Below are 25,553 nucleotides of genomic sequence, written 5' to 3'. Positions count from 1 at the left end.
TGGTACAGATGGAATTATGAAGGCAAATAGTCTTGAGTGATATTATTTAAAGTCCAGGGGAGAGTCTGTAATACCTTTCTGCCACAGCAAAGTGTGTCTCATTAGTAACTGGATTATTTGTGTCTGCCAGAGATATATTTTAAAGTGCTTGAATGTTGATGAACATGGATTATGAAAGCTTGTTTTAGGACTTGCTTTTTCCATATTTCATTTCTAAATATGACCCTTTGCTGATGTTTCAGTCTTTCCTTAGCTATGTAAATAATACTGAGTAGACTAGATAAATAGCTTGATACCATGAGCATAGAAGATATTCCTTCTCTTTCATTTTATGTTGTACCAATTAGTATGAATTTTCCAGGGTAACCTTATCTTTTTTTATCTTTATATCCTTGCAGATCAACTTACTTTATAAATATATTTTATATACACCCACCCTCCATACATACATATATACACTTGTGGTTGAAGAGTGAGATGTTTGGTAACAATTTAAAGAAAAGATTAAAAATGTAGGAGAAATGGGAAAATAAGATCTCTAGGGCTACAACTGAAAAAAATCAGGGAAAATAATGACCAATCAGCTAATACTTAGCCAGAGAAACAAGGTGAGGTAGATAATGAGAGTGATCAATTAAAGTGAATGAAGGTTGTGAATAAGAACTAGAGGTAACTTTAGGTTGGGAAGTTGGGAAGAGAAAACAGAAGCAATAGATTGCACAGCATGAATTAAGTCTTTTTGACAATGCAGCACTGAGACAGTTAAATAAGCTCTGGGTGCATTTTTCTTTCTGTTGGCAGAAAAGAGGTTGAGACAGAGGGATAGAAGGCAGCAGAGTCAGGAAATTGTGTTTGGCTAAAATTTATCATTGAGTAACAATCATATCTGTTATATAAATGCTTGTTTTTCGTGATATATTCAGTGAAGTACCACCCTAGATACACCAGAAATATCCCAGAATTAGTCCCACTGGGGTTGTGAATTGGAAAAATTAGAGTCCTAACATAGAATCTTATACAAACCATACTTCATTGTAAGAAGCTCAGAGGATACAGGTTTCAGCAAAGGATACAGGGATATATCTGGATGGAGTTGTTCAGTTAGTGCTGGAATTTTTCCCAGTTCCATTAAGGAAAAGACACTCAGGTGGTGGCAATGATTGCCAGCTTCTCCACAGTGAGATCTGCCATGCTAGGAATTTCTGAATGAAGGTTTTCTCAGCTTCTGGTACCCACATCCATATCACCGAAAGCTCCAGCATAATCTTGTGTAGTTGCAAAAGCAGCCATGGTAAGCCATGCCACCCAGATCATTTTCTAGGTTTAATATCTTACTTTGCTACCAACCTCATGTTGCTCTATTTCGCCTTGAATTATATAATAATGACTAGATCCTGTTCTATACATTGAAGCAAAATAAAAATGACCAGTCTTAGGCAAAACTTTCATTACTTCTTTCCTGTGCAAAATGTTGATGGAGAGGGTGCCAGGGACACCAAACGCAGCAGGTCTTCACCCCATTTTACCTAATGTCATCTTTTGCCATCTCAAGCACCTAAGTTAGTCAGCATGTCCAGAGCCGTGGTGAATCTGAGACATGGGAATCAATACAAAGAGCATTAGAAAGAACTGAAATATCAGACAGATGTGGTAAAAAACATGTTTTAATTTTTATTACTTTTCACTTATCTTTAAGGAAATCAATGTGGGAAACAGATTAAGAACTGGGAAACCAGATAGGCTTCATCCTGTATCTTTGCTTTCTTCAGCTCGTTGTAGCACTTGGGTTGAAATTACTAGCTTCCCTCTGGATTTTTATTTTTTATGTTTTAATTTAATGATTCAGATTACTTTTCTTCCTAAATATATAAGACAAAATATAATTTCTACTATTTTTTGTTAAATTGGCTTTACTATATTCATATAAAGATCAAATATAAATGATGAAGGAAAACAAGGCTACTTATTGATTCCTTCTCACATTTTATCATGCACATTCCTCCCACCCAGTGTGGTTAATTCTGCTATGATTTTTAGTTTAAAGCTAATACAAAGGTCCAGAGAAAGCACGTGACTGCCTATGGTCACTACTTTGTGAGTAACATGGAAGTGACTAGAATCAGGAACCCTGATTTTAAAGACTGCTTACTTTCTACAATACTACCACATTATTATATCCACTTTGGTAACTTTAGTGTCTCATTCTAATATGTTAATTCATTTATTGTAGAGCTCTTTCACAAAGGTGTTACAGAAATATCATGGAAGGTTGATTACCAAAACTTTCTCTCGCTCTTGGGTCCCCAGGACACATAGATTCTCTTACTGTGCTACCAGAGGGATAGAGCCAACTCCAGTGTATGTGCAGTTGGTGTTGCTGTCACTCATGCAAAGGCCTTTCGGTACTTGGCCAACTATATGTCAGCATGGCTGTGCTTTCAAATCTTGAAATTTGTTTGTTCCATTCTGAAAACATGAATATTCAATTTAAGAAAAATGTAGAGGCATCTATTCAGAAAACAGATCCTGTGAAAAAAGCAAACATTTCTTACCAGAGGTGGCTTATAATTTAGTTTTTCACATAAAGAAATGTTTCAGTATTACACATGATACAAAGAAATCAAGGTAGAAGCAATATACACTTGGCAAGGAGGGTGAGGAAACATGAGGCATGAAGCATCTGTTAGTCTATCAAATCAAGTGATGGATACAGCATCTAAAAAAAAAAGGTTTTGTGAGATGAATGTGAAAACCTTGAAAATAAAAAGAGCCTAGAAATTGAAACAAGTTCCATATCTGGAGGGCTTGTGAGAGGGCTTGTGAGACAGAGGGCTTGTGAGACCTCCATCTATTTTATTGCATATTTTTGCTACACCATTATTAAGGTGAATTATCAGTTATGCATAAGTAACTGATATTTCCTCTTACAGTTTTGTTTTAAAAATAACTATTCTAAAATCTTATCCAGCTCTTATGCCATCATTAATTCTCAGGATAAAGTTTAATAAAATATTCTGAGCCGGATTCATAGGCAATATCAACATGATTCAGATTTGCTTCTTACATATTATTTTTGTTGGAGGCTCTTCTTTTGGATTGAATGAAGAAATACTTATTGAAATGCAGATTCCTTGGCCCCATAACAGACTCGTTGCATCAGCAGGTCTGGAATGGGCTCTGAAATCTGGATTCTTAAGAATCTTGCCAAGTGAGTCTCGTAGTCATGCAGGGGTGGGAACGTGTGCACTATGCAGACCACTTTTTGACAGTAACTGAATTATGAAAAAAATACGGTAGTGTTTAGCAGCACTAAACACTGCTGGATGTTTATTTTAATGGCTTTGTGTTTTGTTGGAAATATGACTGGGGGGTAGGAATGTGTAAGAAGAACTGTGATAGTGAGAAAAGACCAGCCATTGCTCTTGAGCAAATGAGAGAAACTTTTAAAGTTTGGGTGACATAGGGGTGTTTAGCTTCTGGATGCGATGTTTATTTTTACAGCTTTTATGGTTATAAAAGCATTTTTTAATTTAAATATTGCAGGAAAAATAACTTTTTTTTCCCTGGTCTGAAGTTCCCTTGCCCTTAATTTTTTTCACTAGTTTTATTAGAAAATAAATATAATAAAACTGTTATATTAATATTTTGATTTTGTTTTGAGTTCTCTTAGGAACTCTTACGTTATAGTAGAGAAGGCTGCATGCTACTTTAATACACACTTATGAGATACCCATTATTATTCTCATTTCATAGATAAATGAACAGAGCCTCAAAGAGGTTAATTAACTTGACCAAACTCACACAGCAAATAAGTGGTAATGCCAACACTGATTTCAGGCTGCCTGGCTCCAAATCCAAGGAACTTTCTGTAACATCATGCTACTCACTTCAAAGAGTGTACTTGTTGTTCTTCTTTAAAATGGACATTCTTGTCTTCTGTGCCCCATAAGCAATGTAAAAATCCACAAATTGTATTCTTTAAAATCAGCTTGGTCAGATGGTTTGATGGTAGTACTCTTTTAAATAGAAATTCTAAGAACGAGTTCACAAAGGACCATGTGTGTGTGTGTGTGTGTGTGTTCTGTGCTGCAAAGTGAATGAGGGGTGGCTATGCTATGAGCAGTATTTGTCTAAATGGGCAAATAATATTCCGTTCTGTCACCATATACTCTTTCCGTCATGATGTTTTCATATCCTTTATTGCAACTTTCCAAATGGAAATTGCATGATGTCTGGCTAGTTGTACAAGCATGCCTTTTCCATTTTAAAAGCATATGCGGAACTCTGCAAGAAATCAACCACAGACTACTAAAATTTTCTCAGATTTGAGCCTTCTGCACTATTCCAATTAAAGTGGATCTTTCTCTCCACCATGGGAATTACACTGTATGACTGATTACCAAGCACATCATGTAAACAGCTCTTAGAAACTGCAAACAGCCATTATGGAGAATGCAACTTATTAACAAAGGTCATATTAGAATTTCACCCTGGTAACTAATCGCGTCAAAGGTACAGTACATCAATAGGCACATAGACTAGGAAGCAGTGTTTTCCAATTAAGTGAATCAGTTTCACCTTCTGAACTATAAATAAACTGCAGCAACAGCTCCTGATTAGGCTTAAGGAGTCTGACTTCCATGGCAAACAAATGCCTCAGAACTTAAGCATACTTAGAGAGTTAATCCTGTAAGGAGTCAATGAACAGATTTAAAGTTTCAGCATTAATGCCTTGGACCTGAGTTTCCTCAAATTTCTGCAGTGCAGGCAGAATGGGAATGTATCCCTCTGAATAGATAAACAAGCCCTGAATTAGTTTTCAGCCTCCCTCAGGATAACTAATTTAACAGACATAAACCCATTTTCAAAAACAGAATAAAAATATTTGCTTCCCTAAGTATTTTACGTAGCAAATAAAATATTTGCTTTCCCAAGTAGTAGCTTGGTTGGGCTCCTGCCCCTACATGAATAAGTGCAATTAACTATACTCAGTGGAAATTTTAACAAGTATGTTAAAAAACAGATTTTGACTCTCGTTTATTTTTATTTGATGTCGTCTTTAGAACTAATTCAAAACCCATTCATTCAGTTTAGATCTCAATTTAAAATGTAATCCACTTCTTTAATTTAAAAGCATTGTACTTAGTAGTTATATAGGGCTGACAATGCTGACCCATCTTCAAGGGAGGGTACACTTGAGCTGTTTTTCTAATGTTAGTATTGGATTTCTGTAACCTTTGTAGGTCTCAGTTTTCTCATCTATTAAACGAAAGCCTTGGACTAAATAAGATTTAAGCCTTTTGTAGCTAAAATTTCTATGTATCTATGTACGTACATAGCTAACAAAAGTTCAGACATTATTTAACCAGCCCAGATAGAAATGATTAGTTTTCAGTATCTACAGTAGTCACTGTAATTTTTGTTATAATGTATGGAAGCGAGATGATAAATACATAAGAATGTAAATTTCTGCAAATTCAAAGAAATAATGGTTAGTATATTTTCCTGTTAGGAAGATAAGAGATTTATTAATTAGAAATACAAGCCCACTTTACATAAATATCATTTTAGAATTTTTATATAAAACATTCAATTTCTGAAAACAGCTTTGAATAGCTATGTGTTCTCTTTAAATTTGCATAAAAAGTCCTAGCCTAGGGCTGTGACTGATGATAGGAGATAATAGGAACTGGGTTTTTTCATACCATTTCCTCTTTTACAGAAACACTGGAGACAACAAACTGAACTTAGAAATCTCCCATATCAAATCCCATTATTTAAATTTATAATCTCTTTACCTACTGGGTTTAACAATTCCAGCAATTCCAAGGCAGGGATAGAGGAGGGGAGAAACATTTCCTTTTATTTTTTTTTAACTTTTTATTTTATAATGGAGTATAGCTGATTAACAATGTTGTGATAGTTTCAGGTGCACGGCAAAGCAGAAACATTTCCTTGAACTAAGGTTCAAGAGTATTTATTTCAAGTGTTGAGAAAGGTTAATGTGAGGTTGATTGATCATACAGTAGGTGGTTTTGGGGACAGACAAAATTGACCTGCATCACATGAAGTTGCAGATTGAATGTTTTATTTGACATAGAATGGTCCCCGACTTGGTAATAGTTTGACTTAACGACTTTACAGTGATGTGAAAGTGATACATTAAGTAGAAACAGTACTTAGAATTTTGATTGTTTGTCTTTTCTGTGGGCTAGAGATACTCAGTATGATACTCTCTCATGAAGCTGTGCAGTGGCAGCAAGCTTCAGCTCCCAGTCAGCCGCACGATCACGAGGGTAAACAACCAGTATGCTTACACCCATTCTGTACCCACACAACCATTCTGTTTTACACTTTCAGTACTGTATTCAATAAAGTAGATGAGGTATTCAACACTTTATTATAGAATAGGCTTTGTGTTAGGTGATTTTGTCCAAATGTAGGCTAATGTAAGTGTTCTGAGCATGTTTAAGGTATGCTATGCTGCTCAGCTATGATGTTCAGTAGTTTAGGTGTATTAAATGCATTTTTGACTTACGATATTTTCAACTTACGATGGGTTTATTGGGACATAACCCCATCCTGAACTGAGGAAGATCTTTAGTGCAATGGTTGGAAAATGAACTCATCATCTAAATATTCTAGGGTAAAATCTTGGCTTTTGATAAGGTTTTTCCTTAAAGTTTTGTACACATGAATGCAGAATTACTTACCATGACATGCTTTGATGTGTGAAGTGAGATTATAAGGTGGGAAATGTTTCTTCATTTTGCCCTCTGTCTGTGTACCTTTTTTGTGTCCTTAAGCACTCTTGTCCTCTAGATACCACTTTTTTTCCATCTCAAAGAAAGACATCTGACAGGTAGATTTACACGAAGCTCTTGTGACTTAATATATCATTCCTTCCAGAAGATTTAATATACTTAATTTAATATTTAATGTATTTAAAAGAGGATTAGAGGATTAACTCAGGTGACTGAATCTCTACTAATAATACGCTACCTGGATCCAGGAGATATTTCTAATCAAAAGGATCTTCTGGATGCTCTTCTTATTCTATAACACAGGCAGGTAGCTATTATTCTCTCTTTTCGCAAAGCTGTGAGAAGATGCTGAGATAGTGTAAGCTCATCAGGGTTAGCAATTTTGTTCACTTCAATTACTATTTTTCCCTAGCACTTAAACAAGTGTCTGACACAGAGTAGGCACTTAGCACATATATATTAATTTATGAGTCCTTACTATCTCTTACTATCAAAATTCAGGTATGTCAACTCAGGGCCAGTAGGGACTGTAGCCATCTGTCTGTGAAGCTTAGTATATTGGGAAGCCCAGTTATAAGTGGAAACTGGATGAAGAACGATAATGGGCAAGTGTGGTGGAGACTGCCATGGATGTACCAAAATAATTTTCTCTTCTTCCTGAGCAGATAGCTAGACTACATTTCCCAGCCTCCCTTGCATTTAGATGTGGTGGCCGTGTGACTAAGTTTTAGCCACCAGAATGTGGGCAGAAGTGAATTGAAATACTGCCAGTCCTAGTTCTTCAAAACCTCCTTTATGATTCTTTATACTTCCTCTTCCCCCATTTGCCATCTGGAAAAGGATCCTACAGAACACTTCAAACCCTAGGGGAAACTGGAAGGAGACTGGATGCTGAAATGATAATGTGGAAATCACCCTGACCGAACAGGAACATCTGTGTTGGATTTCGTGTAAGTGAAAGATAAACTTTTTTACTAAGCCATTATGGCTTTTAATTTAGAGGAGAATGGAGGACCACTTAGAAAAGGAGTGGTGAAGCAAGATAGGGCAACAGGTAGGAGCAAGTCCGGAGGGATAGAAATGTGGTTGAAACATTAGTCTAGGGGGTATGAGAAGTAGGCAAGTATGGGGGGGTATGAGAAGTAGGCAAGTGGGTAATTTGGGGTCAGAGTCTGATGCTAGGGAATGAATGACAAGAAATGGAGTTACTGGCTGAAAGCTAGTGATATTAGTTAGTCTTAATATTTTAGGCCAGAGTCTTCCTTTGAAGTTAATAGTTATTACATAAGCTCAGCCCCAGCTGTTCATGAGTGTTCATCATTCTACCACATAAAACTTAAGATCTCATGGCCTTATTGCCTAACAAGTCTTCTCTTAACCAGCTAAAAGCTTCTCCAAAGACCTTGTTTAGAGGTAACACTGAAGTAATTTTCCTTTTATCCATTAAAGTTTTAATTAACAGTTACTTTGTCCTTGAACCTTTCATATTTAGTGAGAATTTATTTTCAATAAGCCATTAATGTCTTAAAGTCTCCACCTGTTGCGCTTAATTTGTCTGGTTTATGTATTTATGGAGAAAAGCAGTGTAATCATTTTTGATTCTTCTGCCAACATACTTCAGTGACATTTTTTTGGCCATTTTTAAAAAGTTTCTTTACTTAGATTTTAATCTCCATAAGTGCATGTCAAGCTCAACCATCTCCTTAGGGAGGCTTTCCCTAATACTCCACCCCTCAGACTTAGTTGTTGACCCTGCTTATGTGTTTAAAAAACAACAACAGGGCTTCCCTGGTGGCGCAGTGGTTGGGAATCCGCCTGTCAATGCAGGGGACACGGGTTCAAGCCCTGGTCCGGGAAGATCCCACATGCCGCGGAGCAACGAAGCCCGTGCGCCACAACTACTGAAGCCTGCGTGCCTACAGCCCACGAGCCGCAGCTGGAGAAAGCCCGCGCGCAGCAACGGGAATGCAATGCAGCCAAAAATAAATATAAAATAAAATAAATAATAAAAAACAACAACAACAACAACAACAACAAAAAAAAACACCCAGCTTTGTCTTCCCTAATCATAGGAATTCTACCCTGATACAACTGTACCTAAGCTTGTATGTCTCCCCATGCTAAACTGTGAGCTCAAGGATGTATTATGTCTTATGCCTACACTTTCGATGCCCCAGAAAGTATTACTGAAGTAATAATCAATGAACTAACTAAATATTGCTATTGTATTATATTATTTTAGTGCTTAAAGCTAGTGCTGTATAAAATTTCAAGAATATAATAAATGCCATTTTTGTGATAATGATAAATGAAAAAAAAGCCTTAAAATTTTTTATCAAGGTATAATATATATAAAGCATATACAGTGTGCTAATCTTAATTGTACAACTCAACTAATTTTTCATATATATATTCATGCATTAGCCTCTACGTGTTTCCCACACGCCAGGAGTTTCCCTTCTGCATCTTCCCAGACAACACCAGTCCTTTCCTTGTCCTGAGATAAACACTATTCTTCTATCAGTTATTTTCATACTTAAAAAAAAACTATACTACAGTCAATACCAAATATTGTTGTTGGTGAAATAAATTACTGTGAAGTAGCAATAATGTGAAGACCTGACCTACAATACAGACTACTGCTCAATTCCCAAATAATCCCTTGGGGCATTTGATATAAGATAAAAATTTAAAATTAAAAAACTCAATGCCAAACAGGATAATTTCAAAGAAATACACACCCAAACTACCGAAAAACAAGGATAAAGATAACAAAGATAAAGGTTCATTCTGTATGCATGCATATACCACTTATTATCTATTGCTATGGTAATCCCAAAAGATTGTCAATGACTGAAAGCTAAAGGAACATAAAAATGTGCTTATAGGAAGAAAAAGTAAAGTATTAGTAAGGTATATTTTATGAGAATGGGGCAGTGGTGACACAAATCTTTGAAAACCAAAATTTGATCCTTATACCCTAAGTGCTATGTTTCTCAACAGAAAGATGAAAGAAAGAAAGGGAAAATAGAATATCATGAAATACAAAGTCCACTTGGTGTGTAATTTTGTTTGTTTTTTTTATAATGTTGGAACCTTCAGCAATATTAGGTTAAAAGTTCATTGCTCTTTACAGTGTGGAATGGACTTCAGTTCGTCACAGTGCTAGACAAATGCTTTGAAGAAGAGGAAGTCATAGGTAAGTTTGTCCCATGTAACTAGTTATTTTGGGATGTAGTGAGGGAGTGTCTGTCTGCACTTGAAGATGAAAAAGGGACATGAACTGTGAGAGGCTTTCCCTTCAGGGCAAAGGCAAGTATGCAGACTGCTCCTTTGTGTTTTGGTGGGTAGTTTCAGCTTTGTCATAGGTTTTTTTTTTTTTTTCTTTAGGGTATTAGAATTCTATAAAGTTGAATTTTCAGGTACTGAATGGCAGGTTCCCCGAAATAGGAAAGGAAATTGTTCTAGCTAACTCTGCCTCTGAGGCAAATGTTTACTGAAGGACAGCCATTCATTAATCTTGGAACAATAAAGCTCTTTTCCTGTCCTGTCTCCTGTTAATAATGCATGACTGAAAGTTATGTTCTAACTGTAAATCAGGACAAACAAAACATACCACAAAGTTATTTTCCTCTCAAGTCCAATAGCTTGATATGTGTGTTGTTTTAATATTCCCACTTGGGGCTGTACATCTAATGTTATCTTTGAAAATGTGCTAACAAGCCTGAAAGTATTGGGGCTTTTTATCACATTTTTATTACAAAGGAGGATTTTGAAAAATGAAATCTGATGCTTATTACTCAGAATGTAATGTGAAAGCAAATTAGGAAATGAGAACATGGCATAGAATTTATGCCACATGGTAGAATTGTCTTAATTCATTATCTTGCGTGAAGTACATTTTTTCTTTCATTTATGACATAGCTATTTTTATGTTGCTAACATTTTTAATAAGAATGCTGTTCAGTGTTCTTTTTTTCCTTCAGAAGATCTTTTATAGTTAAACTGATCTCTAGGAAGGGGGCTTGGATGACCCAATAGTAATGTGTTAAGGCCACTGGCATTGTCTTTAAAAATGTGACAGACTATTAGGAATAATATTGAGGTGAAGTTTTAAAATTCTAGAGAAGATATTTTGGAACTCTGGGGAGAGTTGTTGAGTTGGAAATTAACTCATCATTCAGATACACAGTAGTCTGGTTCAAAGGAAATGGACTTCTTTACAAATATCAGTAATGCTGACAATTATGAGTTATAAATTCATAAATTTACCATAACAAGAAATGTGAGGCCACATTGAATAGTCTAGGAGAGTCCAGTTTAACTACTAAATGCCTTTGTAAAGTGGATAATTTACTGAATTCCATTGGGACCTATTTCTACATAGTAAAATGCAAAGATCGAATTAGACCTGTGTTATAAAAAATATAATTCAAGGATCCATTAGGTTTCATAGACTGATATCTGGGAACTTGGTGGGGAGAAAACTTGTGTGGTATTAGGATCTAAATTGAATATCCAAGTGCCATAAATGGAATTAATATATCTTGTTGTGTGGATCTCATGCCTTCAAAAATTTTTAGGAAAAAAAAAGAAAAAGACTTATGATAGATCTATTGGTTTTCTCCTTACCTTAGGAAACAGACATTCATCATAAAGCTACAGATAGTGCACCTTAGTTAAAGTGAGGATGAATCAGATTGTATATCCTAAGCCTAGTTGTCATCAGAGATGATGTCAGAAAAGAAAGAACTATGGGCAATATCTGTGATAGTTTGCCTTGGTGAGGTTTCTTCTCTGTATCCTAATAGGGGAAACTTTTAGCGGTAACAGAGGCCTATACTGTGGCCCCTGTGTGTATGGATATTTCAGGAGCTTCTGGTCAATCATCTGGGCAGTACTGGAAATATCTGGAGCAATAATCTGGGCAGAAAAACAGCAATAGAAGCAGGCATTCAATCTGCCAAAAGTAAAAAGGGATGCAAACTCCAGTTATGCTGGTTTAAACAGGCACTTCCAGTAACAATGGGGATGGTAACATCTCTGGCAATCAGCTGTTCGTTATTTTACAAGAACTTTCCCAAAGATGGAAGTAAAGTGTTTTATTTTTGCACAATTCATATATTAATATGTCATTCTCCTTTGACTTATGAAAGAGGAATGAGTTTGATAACTGAAAGAGCTCATTGATCTAACAGAATTTAAAATTAGCTGTTTCTACATGACAGTCTTATTTTTTATTTCTTTGAAATTGAAAGGAAAAAGATTCTCCATTGTAAGTGGATTAGTTAAGTTGATATATAATATTCTCCTTTACATCGTCTTGCCATATGTTTATAGGACAAAGATCATATTGCTGAGTTCACAATATAAATTACAGGTATCTTCGTTATTACATGAACCACTATGTAATAACTAATTATCACTTGTTGTGGTAATTAATTTTATGTGTCAGTCTGACTGGATCATGGGATGCCAGATATACGGTTAAACATTATTTCTGGGTATGTTGTCTGTGCAGGTGTTTCCAGAAGAGGTTAGCATTTGGATCAGTGGACTGAGTAAAGGGAAATGACCTTCCCAATGGAGATGGGCTTCATCCAGTGGGTTGAGGGCCTGAATAGAACAAAAAGGTGGAGGAAAGGAGGTCTTTCTTGTTCTAGCTCTCTTTTTCTTTCTTTTATTCTCTACCTGACTACTGAGCTGGGGCACTGATCTTCTCCTGCCCTTGGCATTCCTTGTTCTCAGGCCTTCACGCTTGGACTGAAATCTACACCATTGGCTCTCTAGCTCTCAGGCTTTCTAACTACACCATTGGCCTTCCTGGGTCTCCAGCTTGGAGACTGCAGATCATGGGACTTTTCAGCCTCCATCACTGTATGAGCCAATACCTTATAGTAAGTTTCTTTATATATATTCTTTGCTTCTGTTTCTTTGGAGAACCCTGACTAATACACTTAAATCACAAAGTAGACATTGCATAGATATAAATGATCATAACTATAAGTACTTATAAATTATCAGGTAGTTGGCCAGTTGTTTTTGAGCAAATGTTCTATTGTTGGAAATTTTGTCAGTACAAAAATTATCTACTGTAAAAATTTTATGGGTTTATTATGTTCATATTTTTTCAAATTGTTACATATTTTAAAATAACTTCTAAGTTATTATACAGTGTTTTTCTCATATGTCGGGATAAAAATATAGGTTTTAGAAAACAAAATGGAAAGCCATCAGAGGAGTAAACAAAAGAAAATATTTTGTATTATTTAGATACATTTTTGGAGAAAATAGATGTAATGCTATAAAAAGGAGATTTCAGAGCTATCCATCCCAGTGGATATGTAATGTAGCACTAATGTGTCACTGATGAAGAAGGATGCGAATTTAGCTTCTAGCTGCGTGTCAACCAGAAATGGTAAATTTCAAGAAAAACTAGGATAAAATGTACATGAAGATTCATTAAACCAAATATATTTTCTGGAGATCTGGATACTTGATGTAACATGAATATTAAACAATGGAAAATTTAAAAATTACAGAACAGACTTTAGAAGCATTAATGGGTTCTTCCAAATTGCTAAAAATATACTAGATCCTTGTTACTTTATTACAAACCAAAGGATTTTATATATGTTTTTCTATTTGCAAATTAGATGGGGATGTAAAATGGTTCAACTGAAGAATGAGAAGGGGCAAAACATAGACAACATTCATGACAACATCTTGACAAAGATGAAAAGAGTGAAAATAGCATTGTGTTCAAATTTGAAATCCGATAAACTATTGAAGCTTTCTAAACAGAGTAGAAGTAAACATAAGAATACTGGCAAGGTTTTGTTGAGCAAATTATATACAAAATTTAGTTTTTGCCAAGGCAATGACCAGTGTTCAGAGGATAATCCAAGAAGCTCTATGATATTTATATCATGGGATTTTCTTCTACTGCAGAAAAATATATCAAAATGAACATTTTAAGTTTTCTTTTAAATGCAACAAAAGACAGATTCTTAGAACAAGCATACATATTCTTAGAAGAGTACTTAAAGAAAAAAAGAGCAACCAAAATCTAGATATAAAAACATAATTTGAGGTGTAAGAGATACAATAATACCACACATATGCTTGGAAAAGAGAATGGGTAGAAGATACTCAAAATAGTTAAAGATATTTTACACGTCTGTGCATCTAAATTTGTGGTAAATAGTAAGGTATTGGGTGGGCCAAAAGTTTCGTTCGGTTTTTTCCATAAGGTGGCTCTAGTAGCACTTAGTTGTCTTTAACTTCATTCAGTTTTTAGATTGTATATGAAAGCTGTCATATCAGCGTGCATTTTAAAAAAGACATCAAAATTGGTGAATTTTTGTGTAGCCATTTTAATATTGAAGATGGAAGAAAAAAGGCAACATTTTCGGTGTATTATGCTTTATTATTTCAAGAAAGGTAAAAACGCAACTGAAACGCAGAAAAAGATTTGTGCAGTGTATGGAGAAGGTGCTGTGACTGATCGAAGATGTCAAAAGTGTTTGCAAAGTTTCGTGCTGGAGATTTCTCGTTGGATGATGCTCCACGGTCGGGTAGACAAGTTGAAGTTGATAGCAATCAAATCGAGACATTAATTGAGAACAATCAACGTTATACTATGCGGGAGATAGCCGACATACTCAAAATATCCAAATCACCAAATCAAGCGTTGAAAATTATTTGCCCCAGCTTGGTTATGTTAATTGCTTTGATGTTTGGGTTCCACGTAAGTTAAGAGAAATAAACCTTCTTGACTGTATTTCTGCATGTGATTCTCTGCTTAAACATAATGAAAATGTTCCGTTTTTAAAACAAATTGTGATGGGTGATGAAAAGTGGATACTGTACTATAATGTTGAACAGAAGAAATCATGGGGCAAGGGAAATGAACCACCACCAACCACACCAAACGCTGGTCTTCATCCAAAGAAGGTGATGCTGTGTATATGGTGGGATTTCAAGGGAGTCCTCTGTTATGAGCTCCTTCTGGAAAACCAAACGATTAATGCCAATAAGTACTGCTCCCAGTTAGACCAGCTGAAAACAGCACTCGATGAAAAGCATCCAGAATTAGTCAATAGAAGACGCATAATCGGGCTTCCCTGGTGGCGCAGTGGTTGAGAGTCCCCCTGCCGATGCAGGGGACATGGGTTCGTGCCCCGGTCCAGGAAGATACCACATGCCGCGGAGCGGCTGGGCCCGTGAGCCACGGCCACTGAGCCTGCGCGTCCGGAGCCTGTGCTCCACAACGGGAGAGGCCACAGCAGTGAGAGGCCCGCGGACCGCAAAAAATTAAAAAAAAAAAAAAGAAAACGCATAATCTTCCCTCAGGACAACACAAGACCGCATGTTTCTTTGATGACCAGGCAAAAACTGTTACAGTTTGGCTGGGAAGTTCTGATTCATCTGCCATATTCACCAGACATTGCACCTTCGGATTTCCATTTATTTAGGTCTTTACAAAATTCTCTTAATGGAAAAAATTTCAATTCCCTGGAAGACTATAAAAGGCACCTGGAACAGTTCTTTGCTCAAAAAGATAAAAAGTTTTGGGAAGATGGAATTATGAAGTTGCCTGAAAAATGGCAGAAGGTAGTGGAACAAAAGGGTGACTACATTGTTCAATAAAGCTCATGGTGAAAATGAAAAATGTGTCTTTTATTTTTATTTAAAAACCTAAGGCACTTTTTGGCCAACCCAATAAAAATCTATATTAATTCCTATACATTTAAAATGCTTTTCAGTGTGAACTAATATTGAAGTATACTAAAAGTATATTTACCTGCATAAGTTTGCCACCATTGTCAAAACAGCAATGAGAATGTCGAATTGATGCCTTTGTGCCATAGAATACTCGTTAGTGGATACTCTTCTAATGCTCTTTTAGAAATTGTTGATGTATTTACAAAGATCTAAATCCTGTAATGAAAAACAAAGTTATATTTTAAAAATATACTTTAAAAATTTGTTTGGTCTGCACTAATGATATTTTAAGCAAACTTAATGTTATAGGCAAAATGATGCATAAACAAAAATCAGTGTATAACAGTCCCTGAAATCATTGAAAAGGTTATGAAATTCTTTGCAGAAAACAAATTGTTGACATTTATGAAAAATATTATTGATGCCAAATAAATTACACACTACCATTACTGACACCAGTTTCTCCAATTCAAGAAAAAGGATAAAGAAGACTCATTTTGAGTACAAACCTCATAATCAGCACATCTGTGATTCAAATATAATCTGAAAATCAATTTTTCCATGTCAAATGCAGTTTCTTCCTTATGAAAGGTTTACTATGTTGAAAGAATTAGATTTTATATGTTTAAAGTAGCATATATATTTACCAATAAAATTAACTGATGAACATAGTAAGAAATGTGCTATTGATACCTCTATTCTTGAAGAACTAAAATGCTTAAATTTTATAAAACCTAGTACAGCTTTCATTATCATCTTGTGATATATTTGGACACAGATTTGCTGGACATATTTTAAAATACATTTATAGCCCTTTTTCTATATTACCTTTGCCAGCAAAGGAAGAAGTTCCTCATAAAATGTATTACAAATGACTTAAGATCTACCCTGTCACATTAATCAAATTTATTTTTTGATAGAAAACAAATATTGGAGCAAGTATGCATGGAAATTGTAATAAACACTTTCATTTCCATGAAAGCAAGGAGTGTAACTCTTCCACAACAAATTATTATATCCTAGTGACCTTAACTTTTAAATAACTGTAATTAAAAATTCAAATTTGTTACATTATTTTCAAATTTTGATCTATAGTAGTTGTACAGAATGACTTTGTTTTTTGTCACTGTTATTATTAAAAATGAAAAAAATACTTTCACTTCTTTCTTTGAGTTGAGGATGGTATGATTCTTGTCTAATTTGCCTAAAGACAGTCTGCTCCAAATACTCCCTTTTACATTTCAAGAGCCGTGTCTGGGGGTCTCAAATCATAGAATTTTATTTTAAGTCATAGTTAGGATTTAAGATATGATGGAAGGAAAGTTTCCACCAGACAAAGAGGTGAAGGAGAAAGTGCTCTGCTTTTGTAAATGGGGCCAGAGGAAGGGTGACTATGATGAGAATTTTGCCTAAGACCACCATGGAAATAAGGAGAAAACAGAGTTTCTTTGAAGAAGCAGGAATATCTACATGGATAGGATATTAGATTTTTTAAATTTACTGAGTATTTCCCAAACAGCAACAGCAAAACAACAACAACAAGCATCCGATAACCACTGTTTTAAAACTGAGATAGACTAAGATAGTTTTGGTGCCGAGTTGAAAGTCTCTTCACACTGCTTCCCCTCTTCCCACTATTGAGTGGGAATGAGGAATCTGTAGTAGAGATTAGATCTGTTTCTGGTAAAAACACAAACAACATATTTCAGCCATCTAAATTGTAGAGTGTAACTTTAAACTCATGCTACATTAACATTTAACGTTTATTATGCTTTAAAAACGCTCTAAGTCTTTTATATCTGTTCAGTTATCGTTCATAAAAACTTATGAAGTAAGTTTAAAGAGATTAAGCAAGTGCCCAAATCATAGAAAAGTACTTGCTCCACCAAAAATGTGTGCTCTTTGCACTTTATATTACCTCTTGATAACAAAAGTTTATTTTATAATTATTTCTGGAGAAAGAAAAGCAGATGGCAGTGTGGAAGGAAAGAGCGAAGGAAGAGAGGGAGGGAGGAAGGAGGGGAGGGAGGAAGGGTAGAAGGGAGGGAGAGAGGAAGGTGAGAGGGAAGGAAGGAATTGAGCCCACTCCTTGGGTTTAGAGGTATAAATATACATGAGAAAGATGTGAAGAGATTATAACTGCTCAAATTGTTGTCCTCTCACTTAAAGCAAATATCTGGAAAGGAAGAAAAAGGAGAAAACACCTCCAAAGGATGAAGAAATTGTAAGGGAATGATTGGATTCTAAAAGTAAGTTTTTACATTTCTTTTATTCTAGGATTAGATTCTGTCCTATGAAAGAACTTGTAGAAGGAATATTAGAGAGTAAGAATTTTTAAGAATTTTAAAGAATAGGAATTCCCTGGCGTCCCGTGGTTAGGACTCAGTGCTTTCACTGCCAGGGCCCAGGTTTGATCCCTGCTGGGTGAACTAAGATCTCACAAGAGGCATGACCCGGCCAAAAAAAAAAAAAAAAATTACGAAGACTAAGATAAATGCCAGAAAAGGATATTGGAAATTGTAATTTGAATTTTCACCATGGTAATATGGCTCTAGAGAAAATAGCATTATCAGATAGATATATAAAGGATTGATGGTATCTAAACAGTCATGATGAATAGCTTGATATTAAACCGGAGGGAGAATTTTAATGCAGGAACGATGAGTTTGCCTCTCAACACTGGCAATGGCCTACATTTTATAGCAATGACCTATATGGAGAGAGATGTGCCATGTTTGAATTTGCAAATTACACAAAATTGAGAGGGACGGTAAAATATTGCATGGTAAAGAAAACTAGAGGCAAATCAATGTCAGTATGTTGCTGTGATAAATATAAAAAAGGTATAAACCATTCTGCAGTTTATTTAAAGAAAACACAAAACTTTACAAGTATAAAATGAGGGATATGAGGCTTAGACCAGTGAACTTTCAGATGACCTGAAGCTCAATATGAATTGTTATTGCCGTGTGCCTGTTGGTAAATCTACTTTGAGCCTGGACTTTATTAAAAAGAGGCACATTATCTCAAAAAAGGAAGTACCATGGCTAGTTCCGTACACCATTCTTTCAAAGAGACACAGGAAAACAAGCAAAGGGTAGATTTGGAGAAAGTGACCAGTCCAGAGTCAGAGAGCATTGCAGGCCTTTAAGGAGCCAGGCTTCTTTCAAACTGCCTTCTATATTTAAAAGCCTGTGTGGTGAAAAGTCAGCACACTTACGCAGTAGGATCTCTAGTCCTGTGGAAATAGTGTTAATGGATAGAAATTGCAAAGTAACTCATTTTTACTTAATTTAAGGCAGTATATCTTACATCACAATTGCCTAAATGAGCTGCTTCAGGAGGTAGTAGGTTTCCTTTCACTGGAGGTCTTCAAGTAGAAGTTTGATGACCAGTTGGGGGAATGTATTTAATCTTGTTCATTGCTTTGTCACCTGTTCCCCAAACAATGTGTGCCACACATTAGCCACCAACAAATACTTATTGAATGAATGATTGAATAGAAGGAAGTTACTTATAACTAACATTGTGGAGCCCTCATGATTGGTCAGTGACAGCTAATTTTCCAAAACTTTATAGGAAGGGACAGTTATTTTTTTCATTTGGCAGATCAGAGAAGTGAAAGCTAGCACAGGGAAAAGCACTTGCTCAAGTCACCCAGAAGTGAGTGGAAGAGGCAGGATTTTGATTGTGCTGTATCAGTTTCCTGAGCCTGTTTCAAGTTTCAGAATGTGGTTGACCTAGATAATTTATAAGATTGCTTCATCAAACACTCCCTGATATATGCTGTTATTAATTAAACAAGGAAGCCAGGAGATGAGGTGGTTCTAATACCTTAGCAGCCTTTATAACAAAACCAAAACCTAAGCCTGTAAGCACCTCAAGGTTGAGAAATCAAAACCTAAGTACAACCAATCACAAACAGCCAATTAAACTTTTTCAAATAAGGCAAAACTTAAGCTATAGCCAATCAAATAATTTCCTTGTTTTGCTTCTTCCTTTTCTTCGTAAAAGTGTCTCTCCTATTTCCTATCAGTGGAGTGCTCTAACCACTTCCAGTTTGCTACTGCCTGATTGGAATTGATTTTTGCTCAAAAAAACTCTTAACATTTTTAATATACCTTAGTTTATCTTTTAACAATGCTGGTAGGAAGGACTTGAATTTACCAACTCTTACTACATTAGAACCAATTTATTGACAAAATTTGTTACCATTAAAATAGGTGGGTAGATATTTGGTCTCTGAGACAATTACATATATGTTATGGACATTATACTTAATTAGCAGGAAGAAGCACAGGAAAGTAGCCAGGAAGATTAATACAGTGTATAGGTTTGAGTAGCTGGAGGCCAGGATGGATCTTGAGCTCTGTTGTATCTTGGATGCCTAGAAGAAGTGTATGGTGATAGTGGAAGGTGGATCTAATAACAGATTGCACTACTTTGCAATCTTGCTGGGTTTAAACTGTTAGTTACATTTTGAGGATTAATGCAGAGTGTGAGCTCTTTGAGGCCAGGTTTAACACCTTAGTAATATTTACATCCTTTGAGCCTTACACTGTGACTTTCAAAAGTATTGCATGAAGGATATGGTCAGGACAGGATAAATGTGTGGTGATTGCCATTGTCCTTAGGGCAGCTGGAATGGTACTGGCTTTAATTTGTAACTCTTAACCAGTAACAAGCCCTTGTTTGTTATGGTAACCCTAAAATTTACTAGTAGCTTATCTTTAAGATTTACCTCAAATTTTATTCTGGAAAGTATTACATGACCTACTTGTTTAAGTACCTTGGTTTGTTTGCTGTTTTTAAAATTATTTATCATTCTGTGTATCCATTTTATAACATCACTATGACAGATTGTAATGACCTCTTTAATTATCTGCATGCTCCCACTTCCCTCGCTCCCAACTCCAAACTCCTTGATGGTGTGGTAAACATGCTACTCATCTAGGGTTACCCTCAATGTCTAGCAAAATGCTTAACAAATAATTAATGCTGCCAAAGCGAAAATTGCACCCAGATAGGCAAGGAAGACTTTATTTGAAGCTACTGCAATAGAGGAGAGAGGCCAAAACTCATTCTGATGTCAGCCCTACTGAGCCAAAGGGTGGGAGAGTTTTTAAGAGCTGGGTGGAAAGATAAACTTTTTCCTGTGTTCATGACAGAGGGTAGTTTTACAGCTTGGCATAAGTTAGGCTTCTGCCTTCCCACAGAAACTGAGAAATAGGGTTCTGTCTTGCTTGATGATTACATTTCAAAGGGATGGCTTGTAGGTCCTTGAGAAAGACATTCTTGGGTTGTAAAATTAGAAAGAGTCTTCTAAACAAATTACAACTCAAAGGGTTAGAGAAATAATTTATAATTGCAAGTTTTCTAAAGTAAATTCTCTAAGTAAAGGGAGTTCAAGGGCATAGAGTCAAGAAGCTTGTCTAAAGTCTAGTTAAGCTGAGGGGAACATTAAGGCCATTTTAGTCAGTGCTCACTCAGTAAGTTGTTGAATGAATGAACAAATGAATAAAGTTCATTCCTTAGGATCCTAATATTAAGTGTGTCATCTTATTGAAAAAGTAATATTAAAAGTAATTAGAGCAAATTAAAATAATATTTAAAAGCCTTCTTTTATCTCTTGTTGTTCATTTGATACTTCATTGTGTAAGTTCCATACCCCCCAAAATATATTACATGTTGAATATGCATAAGCTTTTAAAAATTTTTTTTAATTCCCCCATTTTTCAACTAGAGGCATCTTTATAAATCATTTCTTGCAGTGGAGCACATAATGATATATTAAATAACTTAAAAAAAATTTTTTTTTCAGAAACTGTTGTATTTTCAACATTTTTCTTCATTCTCAAATCAAAAACATTACATCAGACTCTGAAACATTATGTACAAACTTTCTCTGTGGTAGCTACATCTATAAAATAGAAATAATAATGCTTTCTCTTCCTACGTTGATGGGTTGTTTATAAGGAGCAAATGAGAATGCGAAAGCACTTTAGAACTGTAAAAATAATTGTAGAAATGCAAGGATAAAATGAATAATGAACATATAAAGTCGATTATGGAGATATTTTTATTTTCTTTAATAATAATTTCTAAAGATATGATATGAAGACTCAGGCTATCTCCTAGGACATGGAAAATAATATTTGGTAACCATTACCTTAAAATTATTGGTAAGTCTGAGTTAGTGATATGTTTATTGAATTTTTCACAATCAATACAGTTAAAAATATTTCAAATATACTGATCAGTGGTCTCTCAAAACACTATAATTTCTAGAAGCATAATTATCAGGGAGATAGTGTCAAATGCTTGTTAAGATTACAGACTTTATTACTTGGATCCTGGTAGTCTATTTTCAAATCCCAGGTCTGCTACATTTCAGGTCTATAATCTTGAAAAAGTTATATGAACTCTCTAAGCCTCTGGTTTGTCATTTGTGAAGTAGGAAAAATATCTACCTCCTTTGGTTGGTGTGAGGATCAAATGGGATGGAATATGTAAGCCACTGACTGAGCACAGTGACTGACTCATAGGGTGGTCTCAAAACTTGTATAAAACACACACACACACACACACACACACACACACACACACACACACACTCTTATACATAATTAGACCTAAAACACATATATATAATCCTAACCTGTACAGATTAACTTTCGGTTATATGTCTTTGGAACTTCCAGTGGTCTTGAAACAGTTCATTTTTAAAAATTTAAATACCAGTGTTTATAAATCGTTACCACACAATCATTTGACGTATGTTTTCTGTTTCTCTAGAAATTTTGATGGTGCAGAAATTTTAGCAAGCCTCATATAATATATCATTAATTTTAAATTACTCTTGAAATAAAGATATTTACCAGACCATATTTGGAAAATGTATCAGAGGTACTGTAGTACAGAAGCAATAATACTGGTTGGAGTTTTTGAGATACAGGCTTTTCATTTACCATCTGCCTTTGAGGAAGTCACTCATTTTCTAGAATCCCAGTTTACTGATCTGTAACCACTTAGATAATTAAAACCACCTGAAAGGATTCTTGTAAAGATCAAAGAGTTAATACATTTAAAAACACTTTATAAAATTTAAGAACTTGTTTAAGCCATCCCTCAGAAAAATGATGAACCCTCCTCAAAATTTGGTTTGGATGTCAAGACTGATGTTACTACGTACACACCAAGAGGGTATAAAAAGGTTTATGACTCACTTAAATGAGGTTTTCTGGGCAGAGCAAGACAGACTCCCAAGATGGTTAAAAAATGGCTTGAGAATGCAGGGAAAGGAGACTAGTAAGGGGTTTTTATGGTGGTTAGGCAATGGAGCTAGGGTGAGGGTCCCACGGTGCCAAATGTGGGAGTGCCTGGGATTATTTCTTATCAGCTTGTCCAGATGGGGGGCAGAAGGAGTGGGCCTTAAACAGCTGTCAGCGACCACACATCAAAAGTAGAGACAAACTATTTGTTTAGCCAGTGCAGAATTATGAACTTTATTATTAAACTGTCAGTGCTGGTACTGTGGTGCTGTTTGCTGCTCCACAGCCACTTCCTTTCTTCCTCTTTGTTGAGAACTGATCTGCCACAATAGAGGCTGAAAATGAAAGCTGGCCAATGGGACCTGAGAGGAAGTCTGCTGGAGGGCTATTAGGAATGATTTTACTGTCTAATAAAAAGAGTTGCATAGGAGTCAAAATATCATCAGGATATTTTGTGATTCAAATTCACAATTGAATAAATTAATACAATTTAGATTTATTCAAGAACATTTCAGCATGAATCCAGAAAATCCAATGTGTTCCAAAAAGTCTAACCTGAGCAACTTAAGAGAAAGATAAGTAAACGAAGGCAAATATGATGTTTCTTTGTGGTATCAACTCATTTTAATAACAGTAGCTACATCCTGGGAATCAGACGATCTCATTGTTAGTAATAAAGTACTTTGATTGATAAAAGCACAATGAATTTCCAGTCACTTAATAAATATAAGTAGACTAGATACAAATTTTCAAAGTATGGAATCTGTGTGTGAAGCATTCTTGGCTGTGATCAGTTTAGATAGATTGATTTAAAGTATGACTCCTTTCTTTGAGAATCAGTACTTTAAAAGGGGATTGTAGTAGGCAGAAGAAAATGGCTCCCTAAAGATGCCAAACCAAAAGTCCAGAACCTGTGACCATGTTACATTACACTACATCACTTTGCAGTCAGTGAGGGAAAGAGAGTTTTAGGTACGAAGTCCTGCATTCTTCAAACACTATCACAGATTTGGCGGTCTAATTTCATCCTCATAATCTTAACCCTGATGTCATGGACAAACATAATTGTATTTAACTGACTTTATGGGTTTTGTCCCCCTGCCAGTCTTAGTGAGGTGACATCATGAAGATATAACTTTTGAATATCTATCTGACAGTTTACCAACCAAAATTATTTATGTAAATAAAACAGCCTGCATTCTCATGGAATTATTTAAATGTATTGAGGAGAAAAGTATTATTTTCTTCCTCAATTGAAGCCCAGGAAGGTAAAGAATTTGTAGATCCTTCTTTGTTCTTAAATCCTAACATCAGCTTTTATATATTTTTAAATGTTAATTATTGGAAACAGACGAGCTGTGAATAAAAAGCTTCAACTGTTTTTTTTTTTTAATTTAAAAATTTCCAAATATCTTTTCTACTTCAGAACCTCTTTTTAAAATTCTATCTTCTCCATTTTCCCTTTTTCTATGTGACATTTGAGGGAGAAATGTTGAAAGCTAAAATGCTGTTTTGCTTCTTGGTAGTTGTAACTTCTACTGGGTATCCTTTGACAATACAATTATGTAATGATAATAAAAATGATAATGCATCATCATATACCTTAAGATTGTGTTTCTGATTTCTCCATCCAGTCATCTTGTTAAAGGGTTGACATAAGTCAAGAAATCCATTTTTTTCCCTTCTGTTTCTTAATTCTCCATTTGTTAAATTACATGGCAACATTTCTGTGTTAAATGTTTGGAAAATTGTATACTTGTTTTTGCATGAATAAACAGGAAATGAGGCTGGCTCAGTTTTTCCTGAGGAATGGTCCCTGTCTTAGAGTCCCTTTCTAAGTATATATTGATCATTTTATAGTTATACAGGCAGCCATGCATAGCTGAAACATGATCGTATTAAAGTTGTTTCTTAGATATACAGTTTTGGCTGGTAAATTGCAATTCTGAAACCATATCTGTAAGTTACAGTATCTGTCTTAGAATGGCATAAAACCTGACATTTTATTTTATCATTTGGGTTACTTGTCCCTTGCCTTATAACCCTTACCATTAACAATGAGGTGAAGAAATAAGCAACTGATTTTCCCTACGAAAACCATAAATCTCATGTGCTTAGTTATCCCAGATATATTCTGAGAGAATTTATGACAAAATGATAAACTTGGAAAGTCCACGTTATGTCAAAAAATATTCGTAGAGGAAAACTTTACAGTATTTTACTATTAAGTGATAAATCTGCATTCCTTGTGAACTTTAAACTACTGTAACTGTTAAGTGCCATGACTCCTTTGTATGAATCAAAGTGTCAGCACTATATTGGTATCTTTACATTCAGAAGATGTTATATACTTCTAGAAGTCATATTTCCTAGTCCTCACCTAGGAAATATGAGTCAAAATATATTTTGACTCCATTGCATACCATAAGAAACCATTTTTGATGTATCTGGATAATATACACCATTGTGGATGGTGGGATATGACTCCAGGTAGCTCATTTAATAATAATCGTAGCATATCTAAATTGTGCAGTTGGCTTGAGATAAGCATGTTGATACATAACAGCTATTTTAAGAGACCAGTAAAATATGGGTAAACAGAGACCTTCTGTAACTATTGAAGAACATTATTATATTCCCAGGAGTAAAAACTGACTCACAGACACAGAATATGTAATTTGGAAAAGAGTGTTACAATTCTAATCCAATAAATCAATCCAGTTAAGTTCCACTGTAGCACTTATTCATCTCTGCCTTATAGCAGAGTTAGTCTTTTTTTTTTTTTTTTTTT

At 35.2% G+C, this 25,553-nt stretch overlaps 1 long non-coding RNA gene across 1 annotated transcript; it reads left to right on the top strand.

The window, feature by feature from the left end:
* Window positions 1-7,627: 7,627 nt before the first annotated feature.
* Window positions 7,628-17,740, top strand: LOC112400733 (uncharacterized). The gene is made up of 3 exons (XR_003003465.1): window positions 7,628-7,714; window positions 9,901-9,963; window positions 17,661-17,740. It is a non-coding gene; the product is annotated as an uncharacterized LOC112400733 (long non-coding RNA).
* The last annotated feature ends 7,813 nt before the right edge of the window (window positions 17,741-25,553 follow it).

The sequence above is a fragment of the Neophocaena asiaeorientalis genome, unplaced genomic scaffold, assembly GCF_003031525.2.
Source record: "Neophocaena asiaeorientalis asiaeorientalis breed wild unplaced genomic scaffold, Neophocaena_asiaeorientalis_V1.1 scaffold19, whole genome shotgun sequence".
Taxonomy (NCBI): domain Eukaryota; kingdom Metazoa; phylum Chordata; class Mammalia; order Artiodactyla; family Phocoenidae; genus Neophocaena; species Neophocaena asiaeorientalis.
This window is presented reverse-complemented; position numbering and strand designations above follow the sequence as displayed.